Genomic DNA, 14,903 nt, shown 5'->3' with positions numbered 1-14,903 from the left:
TATCCTGGCATTAAAATCACCAGCAACAATTACATAAGCCATAGGGAAAGCAGTTTGGCATTCTCTTATATACGTCTTCACCTTAGACCAGATACTCTTAATTTGTTCTCACTGATATAAGGGAGGAATGTATACAATGATTATTAATAAATTAGATTTCCTGAATTTAAGCACAACTGCCATAGCAAGTTGATCAAGAGATGGAAGACAATGGATTCCAGCCTGAATAGTTGCTTTTATAAAATAGCTAGGCCCCCTATCAGCCTACCTCTCTTTGCCCTCCCCTTAGTTGCTATCAAGGGGAACAAAACATAATTCTCCAGGGACAATTCCTGGGCCACCCAAGTTTCCTGAAACGCTAATATATAAAAACTTTTAACAAAAGTAACAAAGCTTCCCTCTGAGAATTTTGATTTAAGGCCAGCAACATTCCAAGATTAAAAAAACCGTCAGACCTTCATTGGCCAATTCAAGTCAGTTGGCCTTAGTTAAAAATGAAGAGGTCCTGAACTGAACCCCAGCCAGCTTTTCAGTAGTAATTAGACCATCGTTGGTCAAAGCCGATGCAGGTTCCAATTCATGTTGCACATTATGCTGCAGAGATGGGGTTATAGTTGATTTTGTTCCAGTGAACAATCTCTTTGAGCAATGGGCTTTCACATAGGTTTCACCCATCCTGGGGCCTGCATGAGTTGTGTACTTCAAAGTAGAGTGGGGTGCTGTCTCGGAAGAAGTGATCAAAGATCTACCATAGCTCAAACTTCTATTAGCAAATACATCTTTTAAACAGGACAGCTTTGTTATAATTTTTCCTTGATCAGTAGCTGGAAGATTTCCAAAGCTCGCAATTAGTGCTTCTTCTTCAGGGAGGAAACCATCTAAGTTTTTATGAACAACCTCAGCAGTTGATGCCACAGCTGGTCGGTCCTGAGGCCCATTGATGTGCCTGAGGAGCTGGTCTTGAAAAACTCTGGTCACTCTCATATTGTAGCCATGGAACGTGCGCTGCTAACTGAGTAACCTTGGGAGCAAAGGTTATTATGGTGCAAGCATTATGATAATTGTGAAACAAATATTGCACATCAATGACATCTTGAAGAGTGAGTGCTGTCAAATTATATAATCTCATTAACTGAATAAAATGCAATTTACGGTCACTCTGAGCTAAAAATCCCCTAAGTTTAGGGAAATTTATAAAAGCTAATTTAAAATGAGCTAATTGCAAATAGCATGAATTCCTGTCTCCAACATTCATAAAATTCAGTGGCTCAAATGACGTGGCTGAGGAGCTGAATAATGTCTTTGAGGTAGAAGACTTTTGGAATATCTCATTCTTGTAAATAATGAGGCTGCTTGCAGTCACGGCTGACACACTGGGGTGGGGGGAAGGGGAGGGGGACCCCAGGAAGGCACTGCACACTCACACAATGCCTTCCTGGGGTTCGAGGGCTGGGGCGGCGCACAGTGGCACTCCCCTTCCCCCGACCCCTGGAGCTCCCGACAGACTAAACCTGCTCTACCTGCACAAACCCCGTCTGGCACTTCGTGTGAAGCACCTCACTGTGTCATGAATCAGACAATCTCAGTTCAAATCTAATTTCTGATTAAGTGGCATTTGGCATACCACCCTCATCATTGGGATAACTGGCCTGGGGCATTGTCTGAAGGCACAAGATATACAGCAATGTAACTCAAGCTAAGTAGGTCTGAATTTGGGTGGGAAACTGCCTGAAAACCCCATCTGCACTGTCCGAGGGGTATTAATGTGTTACATAAATCAGGGGTTCCAATCTTGGGTCTTCAAATGTTGTTGGACTACTACTCCCAACATCCCCTACAGGCCACTGTGACTGGGAAATCCTGACATAAATAATATATTTAAGGACTATATTGACCTATCGTACAGGGTCATAATAAGAACAAAATCATGTACACAAAACACTTGGAACACTCTGAAGTGTTATTGCAGATAAGTGAATAAGAAAGAAGTGGTAAGACAGGGAGGTCCCTGCATCAACTTGGCTAGGACCAAGTGGTCCTCCATTCCCAGAGCAATCTCCAGAAAAACCAGTATGGAGCTTAATTATGTGATCTTATTAGAAAAGAGCTGTTACTTGATTGTGCTTGTTTTTCCCTTCCCACACCACCCTCTTTTCCATTTTGTATGATGCCTTTAGATTGTAAACCATTCTTTTAAGCTGCAAACAGTATTGAGTGTTTTGGCAGAAAGGCAATATGTAAATAAAATTAAAGAAATGGTTGCCTGTCAATCCAAGGGAGGGAGGGAATAAAATGCAGGAGCAGGGGGCATTGCTGTGGTAAGGACAAACCCTGCCTTCTATCTCTGATACTCAGTGCTCCAGCCTCAGTGGTGGGGAGGGGTGCAGCAGAGAGAAGCAATGAGTGGGGTCAGTCCTGTACTCATAGCAGGGGTCCTGGAAAAACACACAGCCTCTTTACTCAAACCGCTACATGTCAGAATGGTGGTCATTTTGCTAGCAATAAATACCCCACCTCGTGCCATTGGGAGCTTGTGTCTTGGGAGAAATAGCATTCTGTAGGTCTGAGCCACCTAATGGCGCAGCGGGGAAATGACTTGCCTAGCAAGCATGAGGTTGCCGGTTCAAATCCCTGCTAGCACCTCTATTGGTGGCACACTTTACCTTTACCTTTACGTCTGATCTTGATCAGGACTACAATGGACAGAGTTAAAATCTCCCTCCTCCCTGCCTGGTCTGATGAAGATTAAGCCACCAGCTTAATTTAAGGACAGAAACCAAGGGCCAAACTATGGCTGTGTTTGCATATTACGCAGAACCGCGGGTCCAATGGACCCACGTTTCCGCTACCCATCCCACCCCCCGCTCTCGTGTCTAAATTCAGATGTAAGCGAGAAGGCTCTCTGCAGCCAGGAAGACTGCAAAGAGGAGGGGAACTGGCTATGCGGGCTACCTTCTTGAATAAAGGACAGCCTGCATAGCCAATCACAGCTGGAGAGAGGGAGGAACTTCCTCCCTCAACTCCAGTTCCAGACAGCCAAGCCTGAAGTTCCACATTTGCACATAACTCAGGCTATGACTAACCTTGGGTTGGAGTGGTGAAACTCACTACAACCCGAGGGTCCAAATTGGAGTTTAGAAAAGAAAACCTTGGGTCACTCTCCGCACAGAACTAGAGTTTCCTGCATTTGGACATGCAGGTTTGGCAACCGCTGGTCCCTTAAACTTCAGTTTTGCATTACGTGCAAATGGGGCGTATGTGTTTAATGTAACTTTAAAGCAGGGCTGTGCTCATAAGGTAGGAGTCGTATAATCGTCGCACGACACATTCAATTAATATAACTCTGCCCTTGATAACTAATCCAGTATGCTGGAAATGGTAGAGAAAAATCATTGGATGGATTTCCCTTCCTCTGTTACAAGGTTAAAATCTCTGTTGTTTAAAAAGGCTTCTGGGGATGTTGTATAGAGAAAAAAGGTCAACAGAAGACACATATATAGACCCTATAAATTATCCATGATTCTGTAAGGGTGACTAATGCTTCCTCAAATAATCAGGTAACGTTATCTTGAAACTAATTACCATGAAAATAATTGCTGACTAGCATGTAGGGAGATGATGAAATGGTAAGGGCACTGTTCAGGCCCTACTATTTAAGGATACTTCTGTTCATTTCTGCTCCATTCTGCTGTAATGTTTTGGTATTTTTAGCTAGTTGTAACAACACCCATGAACTTGACATTAAGCAGGTCAGGGATGAAGCTATAATGGTTCCACTGCATCACAAAGCCAAGGTCAGGTAGGGAAAGGAAAGGAAAAAGGCAGTAAAGGATGGCCCAAATGCTCATAAGGGCACAAAAAGAAAGAGCAGCTTAAACAGGACTGCAGAACTTTGGCCCTCCTGCAGATGTTGACCTACAACTCGAATCATACCTGACTACTGGGTACTGTGACTGGTGATAATGGGAGTTGTAGTCCAAAAAACAGCTGGAGTACCAAAGTTGTGCAGCCCTGAAATAGGCCATAAACTAGAGAGAGTAAGGACTATCTCTTAGCACAGCATAAACAGGAGCCCTATTCACATGTTATGGTCAGTGCATGTACAATCTCATGCACACATACAAATCTGTATGCACATACAGTTATTCACACTTTACATTCAGCACATGCACAGTAGTACACTTTCTATCTGTACTATGCATTTGAGGAATCTTGTACCAAGTTTCACTTTTAAAATGAACACAGGTACACTCAGTCACATAAAAACACTTACCAACACTTGTATGCACGTACAACATGTCTGAACAGGGCTAAGTATACAGCTGAATTCCACTTCAGCTGGCATCTAGGTCAGATCTCCAGATACCAATTGGGTCAGAAACATTTTTGAAGCGGAATCAGGGCCAGCCAAGGGTTTTTCCATGTAAGGCAGTGCACCCCAGAGAAATTTCCAGGAGCTTTCCCAGTTAGCAGGCTTTACTGCAGGTTTTCTGCAAGGCTTTACTGTGAGTTCGAAGTTGCTCTCCCCCACCCAAAAAAAGATGCAAAAAGTGGATTTTTTAATCCCAGGAATAAATCGGGCTACAGTCTAACATGCAATGAAAGATCGGAATTGTGTGCGAAATGCTCCCCAAGAGCATACAGTGACTCTGGGGTAAATTTGGTAGATATCTGAATACACATCTCCAATCCAGATGAGATGAGAACTAAAAGCTGGGTGTGAAAAACACTCAGGTGGTGCTAGACCTCTTCATCACATGCTTCAAGATCTGTGGTTCAGAAAGGAGCTGGTAAATAAACCACACACACACACACACACACCACTCTAGAGTTGTGCATGCCCACGGACTCCACATCAAAGTTTTGGTGGGGTGAAATGAAAACATTCCACTCCTCAGCAAAACATTTTGGAATAAAAACATTTGTTCCTACCCATCACCACCTACAGTAGCAATAAGCACAGTTTCCATACAGATATGACAGTACTGGCAAACCTCATTATCCGTCATTTCTATATTTGTGTGTGTCACATATCCACAGTTTTTGGTGTGACCCTCCTATGCCCATATATGGCCGAACTCTTCCTGCATGTACTCTGTGGGTTGAGAGAGGTGTTTGGAGGATTGTGGTGGTGGCGACTTGTTAGTGTGTGTTGCAGCTTTTGCAGTATTTATTTAGCTTTTGGCAGTATAGTTGCCAAATAATATTTATGTATTTTTAATTTAACTATGTAAACTGCTTTGAGAACTTTGGGTGAAGAGTCGTATAGAAAAATTTGGAGGCGGAGGAGGAGGAGGAGGAGAGGCTTGGTCTCCTCTGGGACCTTTTAGAAGCATTTTGGAGCCATTCCTTTCACTCTTGCTGTCTTAGCGCTTTGGATCTCTGTGGAGGTTTACTAGGCTTGTGTGAGCCTTTTAATTTAATTTATTTATTTTTACATTTATATCCCGCTCTTCCTCCAGGGAGCCCAGAGCGGTGTACTACATACTTGATTTTCTCTTTCACAACAACCCTGTGAAATAGGTTAGGCTGAGAGAGAAGTGACTGGCCCAGAGTCACCCAGCTAGTTTCATGGCTGAATGGGAATTTGAAATCGGGTCTCCCCGGTCCTAGTCCAGCACTCTAACCACTACACCACACTGGCACCTTTCCGCTGCCATTCATAGAAAACATCTTGGAGGAACCTCCTGGAACAGTGTTCACACTGTACTCCATCCTCCATAATGTAAGATGCTAGCATACAGTACTAACATAAATCAATGTGCAGTGCAATAATTTTTATTTTATTTTATTACTTATTTATTTTTTTGTTCTTTTTTTTTTTAGGGAACAACTTTCAGCACACTGTTTTTATCCTGTTAATTAATTACTGGAGCCTTACTGTACAATGCAACACAGTTATTTTTTATTTATGTTTTTATTGTTTTTATTTTTAAAAGGAAACTACTTATAGCACAGAGATATTCATCTTGTAAATTAATTCCTGGACCCTTGCCATAAAATGCCCCACAATTATTTTTAATATATTTTATTATATTTTTAATTGTAGTATATGTTTTAATTTTTATTAAAAAATCATTTAAATATATATATTTGTATATGATACTGTATCCATAAATATTTACAGTACAGTATTTTTAAGAACAGCATGTGTTGTACTGTGCCCACAAGAGACAGTACAGTGCTGTATCAATTGAACATTTCAATGAACATGAATTGCTCTAAAGTGTTTTCCATCAAAAACGGATTTAAAGCATCCATTCTAAACTGCTAATTGTGTACAGTTCTGCATATTTATCAATTTGGGGGGAGGGGTCTGGCACAACTGTTCTGCACCTGTGCTATACTGTATACGTACTGTACTTCTCCGATTTTTTCTTCCTCCACATCAAGATGAGCAAGCGCACAGCAGAGATCTCTGCCAAGGTGGCAAAAGGTCATGCAAGGTGAAAGGTAGCAAAAGGTTGTGATCCTAAGTGAAAAGATCAAGCTGATGGACATGCTGGCCCATGCTGGGGACAGTGTGGCATCTGTTGGCTGGCATTACGACATCAACGAGTCAACAGTCTGCTTAATTAAAAAGTGTGAAGCCAGCATCCATGCCAGAGTGGTCTCTGGATCATCACAGTGTCTGAAGGTGGCGTTCCATCCCTGTGAGCCTTACATGGAACGGACAGAGAAAGCATTCAGCCTCTGAATCGAAGATCAGACACAGAAGAATGTTCTACCGACTGGCCTAATCCACGAGAAGGCTCTACAGGTGCTTTGCAAGAGAAGGTGGTCAAGCGGTGGCAACATCAGAAGGTGCTGGGTCCAGTTTCCAGGCCAGCATGGGCTGGTTTGAAAAGTTCAAGTGCTGCGACAACCTCCACAATGTGAAGCTGTCGGGGGAAGTAGCGTTGGTGGACTATGAGGTGGCAGAATGTTACCCAGTGGAGTTCCAACAGCTGATAGAGTCTGGAGGGTACAGGCCAGAGGAGGTCTTTAATGCAGATGAGATGGGCCTGTTCTGGAAGCGGATGCCTTCCCGCTCATTTATCAGCAAAGAAGAGAAAACTGCTCCAGGCTTCCAGGACCCCCTGCTGGTGTGTGGCAATGGTGAGCAGGACTACATCATCAAGCCCATGCTGCTTTACCAAGCCCAGAACCCTCACAACCTCAAAGGGAAGAATAAAAGCCAGCTTCCTGTCTTCTGGAGGAAAAACAGGAGAGTGTGGGTAACCAGACTGGGTGAACAACTGCTATCTTCATGAGGACCAGAGGTACCTTGCAGCTAAGAACTTGGCCTTCAGAGTCCTCCTGGTGTTGGACAACGCCCCTGGCCACATCGAGGCACTGCAGTTTGCACACCCAGACTTGTAGATCACCTTCTTACCTCCTAACACCACCTCACTAATCCAGCCCATGGACCAAGGTCCCATAGTGACCTTTAAGTCATACTAAACACGATGCACCTTTGGGAAGCTGCTGGATATGATGGAGGCCAATCTCTCAATATCAGTCAGCGGTTGCTAGGGTCAAACTAGTCACCTTAAGTGGCACAGCAGGGAAATGCTTGACTAACAAGCAGAAGGGTGCCAGTTCAAATCCCTGCTGGTACTATATCAGGCAGCAGCGATATAGGAATTTGCTGAAACTCTTCCCACCCCCACCCCCATGGCAGCAACAGTAAGTAAGTAAGAGTGTTTTTGTTTGATATGTGGGGGGAGGGGTGTACACACACACACACACACAGACACACACACACACACATATATATATATATTGGAGGGAGCACAGGAGAGGCTAAGTGCACTTTGGAGTGTGTGTGTGTGTTTGAGCATGCTTGCTTTGACCCACTTGTTAGATTTTCGGTGTTTCTCTTTCACCAAAAGAGAAATACTGGTATATTGTGAATTAATATTCACATCCTATTCTCTCTTTCAAGTCTTCATATATTCTCTACAGTAAATCTTATTGATCTTGGTGGATTTAACTTTCATACAAGCATGATTGGGATTGCAGTCTTATTTTAATGTCCAGTTCATATTTATGATTCAGCAACAGATCCAGCAATGGGGAGCATTTTCCCTCCCTCTGGTGCCACCACCACTTGCTGAGCTTCCCTGCCACTACTGCTGCCTATCCATCTTTAATGGTATCCGAAATTCACTGCCTGAGGCAGTTAAACAACAACAGCTACTACTACTACTACTACTACTACTACTACTACTACTCATCTTATGTATACGCTGCTTTTCAAACAAAACTCGCAACATGGTTTATATAGAATAATAAATAACAAATAAAGATAGTTCCCTGTCACCAACGAGCAGTCTAAAAAGAAACAGATGGCAGACACCCGGCAACAGCCACTGGAGGATGCTGTGCTGGGGCTGGATACAGCCAGTAGCTCTCCCCATAAACAGAAGAGAATCCCCTTAAAAGGTGCCTCTTTGCTTAGTTAGCAGGGGACAACCTTGCTAAAGCACCACCTTGCTTCATATTAAGAAAACATGTTAGCTTTCAATGCATTTTTGGCCATTTTTCAGTGATATCATAAATGTGAGCTGCATTGGTCAATCAAACACACATTTTACTATGACCCCAACTCAGGCCAGATATACTATATTTCCACCCCCACCACACCATTTGATAGTGTAAATTGGTCCTCACTGTGCTATGGGCCGCGAGATTACTTGGTAAGGAAAACAGGCTGTTCCACCCAAATAGTGAGCAGATCCCTTCATGATTTGATGTCCCTATGTTCATTCCACTGCAAATCCACAAGTACAAAACAGGTTGCACTTGAATGAAGGAGAATCTGTCATCTTTTTTGCATAGCCTGAGGCTAAATTTGGAAAGGTCTGTCTCGAGTGCATCCCAGGTGATCTTTACATTGCTGAACATTTGTTAAGAAAACTCCGTGGTTAAAAATACACTTGTTCTCACTGAGCTGTTTTGTTTCCTCTATTGACAAAAGGTGTAAATCAGAAGAGAATGTCCTGTCCTTTAAAATACAAAATGCTTTCACGGACCTTGTTTCAATTCCTCTTTCTGAGACGGGAAAGGGAACAAGGCCAGACATTACATAACGATCCGGAACAGTACCCAGAATGCTTAGGAAACAGGCTGTTCTCATTTGCACCCTCATTTTATTAAACCTTTTGCCTGTAAAAATTAAAACAAACCAGCCCAAATGTCACAAGGCGGTAGAGTGGTGGTGGGTGGTGGGGAGAAGGCAGACTGAATAACAATTGGTTGCATAAATCCATATTATTTTTACACTTCCACTAGAACAAACAGGGAAATGACTACGTAATTGTGTCTTCTTTAAATGGACATACTACAAATCTTATCTACTTTTTTGAAGTACTTTGGTACTATTTTTGAGTTTTATAAACCAATACAAGTGCTTCTGTAAAACAAAAGAGAACAATAAAAGGCAGGATGTAAAGTGTAGAGAGCAAATTCCATTTATTATAGAATAACAAAAGACACAAGGTTTCATTATTAACATCAATGAGATCCTCTCTTTTGCCAGCGGATTTTTCTTTTTGGCTCCCCGCTGAGCAAAAACAAGAAAAGGGGGACCACCCATTTAATTGCTTGAGCTCATAGTTCTGCTAAATTTGACTACAGAAGCCATTAACTGAAATACATTTGGATAGACAACTTTAAATTGTTTAATAGTTCTTTTTTTAAAAAACAAATATTTATATATTGTTTTTCAACAAAAGCTTCCAAAGCAGTTTACACAAAGAAATAATAAATAAATAAGATGGCTCCCTGTCCCCAAAGGGCTCACAATCTAAAAAGAAACATAAGACACACACCAGCAACAGTAATAGAAGTACTGTGCTGGGGGTGGATAGGGCCAGTTACTCTCCCCCTGCTAAATAGTCAAGGCTATGGTTGGATCACAGTGTACAGGATCCAGTCCCTATAGATCCATAGCAGAAACTCTGTAGCGAAGGGCATAGGCATACAGTGTACATCATGACTTACTTCATCAATAAGAAACAGCACACACACTCCCCTAAATATACCTAGTCTAATATTTTGGACATTCTATAATTTCTTAAATAAGATTGATAACATTGGCTGACATCCTGACTAAATTTACCTGAGAAAGGCCCCACTGAAATTAAAAGGGCAGCTAAGGCCTGAAATTAAAAGGACAAGTTAAGCACTTAAGCCTTCACATGTTTCACTACGGTATATCATTCTAAGTAACAGAGAAACAGCTTACAGTACAATTCAGACAAACTGAAGCACCACTGTCCCATTGATTTTAGGTGAAGAATTAAGCATACACTTAAATAACTTTTTTTGAAATCAATGAGAGCAAAGAATCATCTTTGCTCTATCATGCTTTTTAAAAATAAAACTGAAAATGTAAAAACAGATCTTGGAATAACCCTGCATGGGGTCGGGCCACTGCGTACCCCCATCAAGCTAATGGAGTCTACTAGCTGTGTATTGTGGCCTGCCTGCCAGCTGCTTAAATAGCCACCCTGTTTTTATAATCCTAGACAGGTAGCAAAATGGAAGCTTATTGGCAGGGGCATCATTAGGTGCAGAGGCAGATTTAGTAACGGACCCTGGGAATCAGGTCCATGGCCTCCTCTGTCTGGGGGGGCCTCCTCAGAGCTCCACTGCTGCCCTACTCCCTCTTGCCTGCCCCACCGCTGCCCCGCACCCACTGCTGCCCCACCAATATTTGCCATTCTCACCGCCAGGGGGGTGGGGGGTGAGCGGCTGAGTGGAGCAGGCCTCCCCCCAGTGGCGCTGGTGACAGGCCGTGGACACAGCAGCTGGTTGGCCTGTCAGTGGGCACACCTGTGCAGTGAGTATCGAGCATCGCAGGCATGTGATGCTCCTCACTGTACAGGCGCACCTTCTGAAAGGCCAGCCAGCCGCTGCAGCCTGCCACCACTGCCACCATTGGGGGGAGGCCTTCTCTGCTCGGCCACTCACCCACCCACCCCGAGCAGTGAGGATGACAAATATCGGCACAGCAGCAGCGGGCATGGGGCAGTGGCAGAGCGGGCACTGGGGAGGGCCCCTGATCCTTTGGAGCCCCCCACCCCAGCAACAGGATCAGCAGTGGTGGTGGCCACGGGTTAAAAAAATTAATGGGGAAGTTTTGCGGTGGGGGGGCCCTCCGAAACCCGTCAGGTCTGGGCTCCTTTTTGCCCTTCAAGGTCATTTCCGCCTGCCAAATTCTGTCTTCTTTCTGTTTGGGGGTGAGGAGGGGGGAGTTCCCCCTATTGTCATCGGTTCAGGGTAGGATGCAGCGAGATCTGTCCAGCTCCACTCCCGCCTCCCAAGTGACAGCCTCTCGCCTCCACGTAGAGGAAGCAGAGAGGCAAGAGGCCATCACTTGGGAGGAGGGAGCGGAGCTGGACGGAGCTTGCTGCCTGCCATCCTGGAGTTGGCAGAGGGTAACAGGGCACTCTCCCCTCCACACACACCCCACCCTCCCTGCAACCGCAACTGCCACCACCATGCCCCATCCCATCCTCCCCCCAGGTAAACATCTCCTTAAAGGAGGACCTCTCCCCTCCTTGCCGCCCACCCTCCCCACAGCTAGTGCTGCCACCGCACAGCATCATCTTTTTTTTTTGTAAAGGTGCAGTGGCGGAGCGGGGCAGAGTGGCTGCAGGAGCCCCCCAAAAAACCTTTGTATGACCCCCAGACCTAGGAGGCCATGGGCCAGAGCCCCAGGGTAAAAGCACCTCTGGTTAACCTACACTCCTCCCTCATGCATTGGAGAGAGCCAGCAGACTTATTGGGGCCATTCACATGACTGGGTGGCTGTGGGGTGGGTGCATGGGTGGGTGGGTGGGTGGAGGCTGCCCCAACTCACCCAGTTGATCACTAGAAGGCTGCTGGGAGCGTGGATCAAACTCCCAGATGATCTGCAGTGCACCACTGGTCTAGACATAGGGCTCTGTGGAGCCCAAGGAGACACACAAGCCCACTTTCTCCCTCAACCTTGACTTAGAATCAGGCTTGGTAGCGGAGTTAGGCTGGGCGGGAGTGCTGGGATCCACACAGATCCCGATGTTCCACACAAGCAGCCTAGCCCAGGCTAGGCTGCCCTAACCTGGGCTAGGCTGCTCGTGAGAACAGCCTCATTGTCTGAAACAGCTCACCACAATGCTTCTATGGTCTTAAAAACACTGCAAAGCTACCATACATTATGGCTGTTTGGCTGTTTTTGGCATGGTGGGTCACAAGTTGTGTTGTAAATCAAAACAGAAATCATAACAAGAAGTGCAGGAGTTCAACAGTGGTTTAACTGTTTCCTATTGTCTAAAAGAATACCATGCACCAGTGAATCCTATGCTTGTGAGTCTTTTTTCTTTTTTAACATCCACAAACAGAAGCTAACCCCAAAGAATAGGGAGACAACATCCACTGAGCCTGAGTGGCTAAGGACCAGAGCTTTTCTGTTCTAGGGAGCAAAAAATGAGGAGCATTGAATTGTTTTCATCAAACAGGACAGGCTGAAGTGGCTAGTTCAGCAATTCCACAAAGCTAAGTAAAATCTTTCCCCCACCCCACTTTTTTTAAAAGGCTACTTGTAGTGATGACAGTCATGCTCGAGGGAGAACTAGGCCTCAATTAGAGTAACTGCTTGAAGAGTGGGCTTCTCCAAATAAGGAAGAAAGCCCGGGAGAATCAAATTCCTGTGGCGCAAACCAGAGTGAGGGGCAGGGATTACTGGACAACAGCCTATAGAGGAGTAGGGGAGGGAAGTTTGATAGAGTTCAGTTGTTCTTCCCTGGAGGCCTTGTAGTGAGGTCTGATCAGGTACTACTGTAAGAAAAGGGGAGACTGCCAGCCTTGGGCTGGGAATCAGCTGGAAGTTCCTTACCTGAAAGCAAGTGGGAAAGATAGGGACTAGTTTAGTTAGACACGTCAGGGAACTTATTTTTGTTTAAGTGCTTTGATTTGACTAAATGTTTCTTGTAGTTCCTGGGGAGGGGTTTTACTTGAATGGAAGCAGTGACTGGCCCAGGTAGCCAGCAACAGCACGAGCCCCAAAACTTGGCATTCATGTGGGCCTGGAAAAGTGCCCAGTAACTGAGCAAGGACAGGGCTTCTTTTCTGTCCACTGTTTTTGATTAAAATTGTGGGCCCATGGCGGGAGGGAAGGACACAACTAACTAGTAATTGCTATAATATTTATCTTTATAATTAATTATACTGCAATAATCAATGCACTAGAAATTGACTTCGGGCCCCCATTCATTGTCATGGTTGTTTCTGGCCCCCTGAGACATTTGAGTTGTGCACCCCTGCTCTATAGCTTTCCTTATCATCCAGTTATTAATAAATCCTTTTTGTTATAGAGTCCCACTCCTAACTGAGCCTGCCCTAGTCAAAATCTCCTAAAGGCCTAAGAATGCTCAAGCCTTTCTTGTAAGGAGGGGTTTTCCAATTTACTCTCCCAGAATATTCCTTTCTGTATCTGCTCATACAGTATTTAAAAAACTGGATGGTGGCAGCCTACCTGGTACTCCTCACAGCTAGAGGGGGGATTTTGTATCCTGCCCGCCAGCAGCACTACTAGCATGGTGTAGTGGTTAGAGTGCTGGACTAGGACCCGGGAGACCCGAGTTCAAATCCCCATTCAGCCAAATACTTGCTGGGTGACTCTGGGCCAGTCACTTCTCTCTCAGCCTAACCTACTTCACAGGGATGTTGTGAGGAGAAACCTAAGTATGTAGTACACCGCTCTGAGCTCCTTGGAGGAAGAGCAGGTTATAAAATGTAAAAAACCAAAACAAAACCTTTCAATCATTACACTATTAATGAGATTGATGAGCTAATAATATTTTAGCAGTAGTGAACTACTATAGTAAGGAACTCTTCTTTTTTGGTGATTTTTTTTTTTTTTTAAATATAGGGATGTCAGTGGATTGCAATACAGATTTTTGTTTTCAGGTATATGGTTGACAATTGGTGACAGTCACTAGCTTAAATGTTTTTTAAGATGATGAAATTAATGGAGGATAGGTTTATCAGTCATGATTCCTAAATGGAATTTCCATGTACAAAGAGAGTATGCCTCTGAATGATGCTGAGGGACAAAAAACATCACCGTTAACACACTGATCTTAAGTTTTCAGAGGCTCCTGGCTGTTTTAAAAGAATCTGAGCTAGCGTCCCACTTCACCACACTTTGTGACAATAAATTGTCTAAGTTAGGTACTTTTCTATTTTCAAGAATTTGTGAGCAGTTTCAAAGACACAGCCAACATTACAATTTTTAGACACAAGAGTCTCCTGTGAAATCATCCCCTGTGGGAAATGGCCCCATATCTCTCATGGATGGAAGGCTAGAGATCATAAGTTAGCTTCTGGCTGTGAGACAATGGAGGCAGGAAATGCCACTTGGGGACAGGAAAGGCAAATGATAGCCAATTGTGAGTTTGTCAGCAATGTGTTGTGTTGGAGTCATTCACTTTTCACAATAAATTTTGTTCTGATATTTATCTTCAGCCTACTCTTCTTACCTCTCTCCTACAACATTATTCTTCTATGACTATTACTTTCCTATGAGCACTGACTGATTCCATGGAAGAAACTGAATCAGCATTCACTTATTATTTGCAACAAAAAAGGAGAACTAGATTACACTCCCACATGAACACATACTATAGCAACCCCGCTCTCTTTCTTTCTGGAGCTCTTTTAATATTTCCTGGAATTCTCTGTAACAGAGGCTATCAGCCAGTGGGGAGGATGAGAAAAGGGGGACAGCAATCCTTTGGGGAGCGGGATAAGATCACCATGATCATTCCCAGGATTTACCTAATCAAAAGAAGAGTGCTGTAATCTGTAGACTGAATCGGAAACGCTTGATGTCAATGGCACTTCACTGGAGGGAAAAAAGCAGAGAGGGAAGA

The sequence above is a fragment of the Hemicordylus capensis genome, chromosome 4 (assembly GCF_027244095.1).
Source record: "Hemicordylus capensis ecotype Gifberg chromosome 4, rHemCap1.1.pri, whole genome shotgun sequence".
Lineage (NCBI taxonomy): Eukaryota > Metazoa > Chordata > Lepidosauria > Squamata > Cordylidae > Hemicordylus > Hemicordylus capensis.
This window is presented reverse-complemented; position numbering follows the sequence as displayed.